Source organism: Lipotes vexillifer, unplaced genomic scaffold (assembly GCF_000442215.2).
Source record: "Lipotes vexillifer unplaced genomic scaffold, Lipotes_vexillifer_v1.1 scaffold854, whole genome shotgun sequence".
Classification (NCBI taxonomy): Eukaryota; Metazoa; Chordata; class Mammalia; order Artiodactyla; family Lipotidae; genus Lipotes; species Lipotes vexillifer.
Window position 1 is genome coordinate 354,607 of NW_006791376.1, and position 5,034 is coordinate 359,640.

Below are 5,034 nucleotides of genomic sequence, written 5' to 3' on the forward strand. Positions count from 1 at the left end.
CCCGCGTCCCCTGCATCGGCAGGCGGACTCCCAACCACTGCGCCACCAGGGAAGCCCAGAAATGACTTTTTGAGGTCCCTACCTCAGACTGTAAATTTCCAAATTTCTGAACTGTTTCCTAGAGGAGGGGACTCTTAGTATCTGATGTCTCCATAGTGCTAGAGTATGGCACCCTCTATTCTGCTCCAAGCCTGGGTGTCCCAGATTCAGGCTGTGGAAAAGACCGTTCATCCTACAGAGGGAACTAAGAAACACCAAGTCAGTAATGTTACAAGTAATGTTTTCCAGTAATGACATTAATAGCCTCAGGGGAAGAATCAACTTCAACTTGGATGGACACATTCCTGAAAAAATAGTAGCAGTTATCCAGAAGAAGAAATAAGGGAGGCAATGAAATGCAGAAACAAGAGTGCCCGGCAGGGTATTAGTTTACTTCACATGGTCAATGCCTCCAGAGCTCCCATTGCTTCACATTTAGTTTTCCTTGTCTTATAACACTGGCTAGCGCCTCCAATACAAATATTAAATAGAAGTGGTAATGGAGTCATCCTTGTGTTCTTCCTGTCATTAAAGATGAATGTCTGTGGAAGCAACCTAAATGTCCATTAACAGATGAATGGATAAAGAAGATGTGGGGCGGAGGAGCTTCAACATGGCGGAAGAGCAAGACGTGGAGATCACCTACCTCCCCACAAATACATCAGAAATACATCTGCATGTGGAACAACTCGTACAGAACACCTGCTAAACGCTGGCAGAAGACCTCAGACCTCCCAAAAGGCAAGAAACTCCTCCACGTACCTGGGTAGGGCAAAAAAAGAAAAAGAAAAAGAAGAGACAAAAGAATAGGGACAGGACCTGCACCAGTGGGAGGGAGCTGTGAAGGAGGAAAGGTTTCCACACACTAGGAAGCCCCTTCGAGGGCAGAGACCTGGGGTGGCGGAGGGGGAAGCTTCGGAGCCGCGGAGGAGAGCGCAGCAACAGGGGTGCGGAGGGCAAAGCGGGGAGATTCCCGCACAGAGGATCAGTGCTGCCCAGCTCTCACCAGCCTGAGAGGCTTGTCTGCTCACCCACCGGGGCAGGCGGGGATGGGAGCTGAGGCTCGCGCTTTGGTCGGAGCGCAGGGAGAGGACTGGGGTTGGCGATGTGAACACAGCCTGAAGGGGGCTAAGTGCGCCACAGCTAGCTGGGAGGGAGTCCGGGAAAAGTCTGGAGCTGCCAAAGGGGCAAGGGAATTTTCTTGCCTCTTTGTTTCCTGGTGCGTGAGGAGAGGGGATTAAGAGCACTGCTTAAAGGAGCTCCAGAGACGAGCGCGAGCCGCGGCTAACAGCGTGGACCCCAGAGACGGGCATTAGACGTTTAGGCAAATACTAACAGCCATAAAAGGGGAAATTGACAGTAACACAATCATAGTAGGGGATGTTAACACCCCACTTTCACCAATGGACAGATCATCCAAAATTAAAATAAATAAGAAACCACTAACTTTAATTGATACATTAAACAAGATGGACTTAATTGATGTTTATAGTACATTCCATCCAAAAACAACAGAATACACATTTTTCTCAAGTGCTCATGGAACATTCTCCAGGATAGATCATATCTTGGGTCACAAATCAAGCCTTGGTAAATTTAAGAAAATTGAAATTGTATCAAGTATCTTTTCTGACCACAATGCTATAAGAAGAGGTATCAATTACAGGAAAAAATCTGTAAGAAATACAAACACGTGGAGGCTAAACAACACACTACTTAATAACCAAGAGATCACTGAAGAAATCAAAAAATACCTAGAAAACACAGTGACCCAGAACCTATCGGATGCAGCAAAAGCAGTTCTAAGAGGGAAGTTTATACCAATACAATCCTACCTTAAGAAACAAGAAACATCTCAAATAAACAACCTAACCTTACACCTACAGCAATTCGAGAAAGAAGAACAAAAACAACCCAAAGTTAGCAGAAGGAAAGAAATCATAAAGATCAGATCAGAAATAAATGAAAAAGAAATGAAGGAAATGATAGCATAGATCAATAGAACTAAACACTGGTTCTTTGAGAAGGTAAACAAAATTGATAAACCATTAGCCAGACTCATCAAGAAAAAAAAGGGAGAAGACTCAAATCAATAGAATTAGAAATAAAAAAGGAGAAGTAACAACTGACACTGCAGAAATACAAAGGATCATGAGAGATTACCACAAGCAACCCTATGCCAATAAAATAGACAACCTGGAAGAAATGGACAAATTCTTAGAAATGCACAACATTCCAAGACTGAACCAGGAAGGAAGAGAAAATATGAACAGACCAAGCACAAGCACTGAAATTAAAACTGTGATTAAAAATCTTCCAACAAACAAAAGCCCAGGACCAGGTGGCTTCACAGGCAAATTCTATCAAATATTTAGAGAAGACCTAACACCTATCCTTCTCAAACTCTTCCAAAATATAGCAGAAGGAGGAACACTCCCAAACTCATTCTACGAGCCCACCATCACTCTGATATCAAAACCAGACAAAGATGTCACAAAAAAAGAAAACTGCAGGCCAATATCACTGATGGACATACATGCAAAAATCCTCAACAAAATACTAGCAAACAGAATCCAACGGCACATTAAGAGGATCATACTCTATGATCAAGTGGGGTTTATCCCAGGAATGCAAGGATTCTTTAATATATGCAAATCAATCAACGTGATACACCATATTAACAAATTGAAGGAAAAAAACCATACAATCATCTCATTAGATGCAGAGAAGGCTTTTGACAAAATTCAACACCCAATTATGATTAAAAACCCTGCAGAAAGTAGGCATAGAGGGAACTTTCCTCAACATAATAAAGGCCAGATATGACAAACCCACAGCCAAAATCGCTCTCAATGGTGAGAAACTGAAACCATTTCCACTAAAATCAGGAACAAGACAAGGTTGCCCACTCTCACCACTCTTATTCAACATAGTTTTGGAAGTTTTAGCCACAGCAATCAGAGAAGAAAAGGAAATAAAAGGAATCCAAATCGGAAAAGAAGAAGTAAAGCTGTCACTGTTTGCAGATGACATGATACTATACATAGAGAATCCTAAAGATGCTACCAGAAAACTACTAGAGCTAATCAATGAATTTGATAAGGTAGCAGAATACAAAATTAATGCACAGAAATCTCTGGCATTCCTATACACTAATCATGAAAAATCTGAAAGTGAAATCAAGAAAACACTCCCATTTACCATTGCATACAAAAGAATAAAATATCTAGGAATAAACCTACCTAAGGAGACAAAAGGCCTGTATGCAGAAAATTATAAGACACTGATGAAAGAAATTAAGGATGATGCAAATAGATGGAAAGATGTACCATATTCTTGGATTGGAAGAATCAACATGGTCAAAATGACTCTACTACCCAAAGCAAACTATGGATTCAATGCAATCCCTATCAAACTACCACTGGCATTTTTCACAGAACTAGAACAAGAATTTTCACAACTTTTATGGAAACACAAAAGACCTCGGATAGCCAAAGAAATCTTGAGAAAGAATAACAGAGCTGGAGGAATCAAATGCCCTGACTTCAGACTATACTACAAAGCTATAGTAATCAAGACAGTATGGTACTGGCACAAGAACAGAAATATAGATCAATGGAACAGGATAGAAAGCCCAGAGATAAACCCACGCACATATGGTCACCTTATGTTTGATAAAGGAAGCAAGAATATACAGTGGAGAAAAGACACCTTCTTCAATAAGTGATGCTGGGAAAACTGGACAGCTACATGTAAAAGAATGAAATTAGAACACTCCCTAACACCATACACAAAAATAAACTCAAAGTGGATTAAAGACCTAAATGTAAAGCCAGAAACTATCAAACTCTTAGAGGAAAGCATAGGCAGAACACTCTATGACATAAATCACAGCAAGATCCTTTTTGACCCACCTCGTAGGGAAATGGAAATAAATACAAAAATTAAAAAATGGGACCTAATGAAACTTCAAAGCTTTTGCACAACAAAGGAAACCATAAACAAGACAAAAAGACAACCTTCAGAATGGGAGAAAATATTTGCAAATTAAGCAACTGACAAAGGATTAATCTCCGAAACATACAAGCAACTCATGCAGCTCAATATCAAAAAAACAAACAACCCAATCCAACAACGGGCAGAAGACCTATATAGACATTTCTCCAAAGAAGATATACCAATTACCAACAAACACATGAAAGAATGCTCAGCATCATTAATCATTAGAGAAATGCAAATCAAAACTACAATGAGATATCATCTCACACCAGTCAGAATGGCCATCATCAAAAAGTCTACAGACAATAAATGCTGGAAAGGGTGTGAAGAAAAGGGAACCCTCTTGCACTGTTGGTGGGAATGTAATTTGATACAGCCACTATGGAGAACAGTATGGAGGTTCCTTAAAAAACTAAAAATAGAACTACCATATGAACCAGCAATCCCACTACTGGGCATATACCCTGAGAATACCATAATTCAAGAGTCATGTACCAAAATGTTCATTGCAGCTCTATTTACAATAGCCAGGACATGGAAGCAACCTAAGTGTCCATCAACAGATGAATGGATAAAGAAGATGTGGCACATATATAAAATGGAATATTACTCAGCCATAAAAAGGAATTAAACTGCGTTATTTGTAGTGAGGTGGATGCACCGAGAGACTGTCATACAGAGTGAAGTAAGTTAGAAAGAGAAAAACAAATACCGTATGCTAACACATATATATGGAATCTTATAAAAAGAAAATTGGTCAGAAGAACCTAGGGATAAGATGGGAATAAAGATGCAGACCTACTGGAGAATGGACTTGAGTATACAGAGACGGGGAAGGGTAAGCTGGGACAAAGTGCCAGAGTGCCATGGACATATATACACTACCAAACGTAAAATAGATAGCTAGTGGGAAGCAGCCACATAGCACAGGGAGATCAGCTCGGTGCTTTGTGACCACCTAGAGGGGTGGGATAGGGAGGGTGGGAGGGAGGGAGA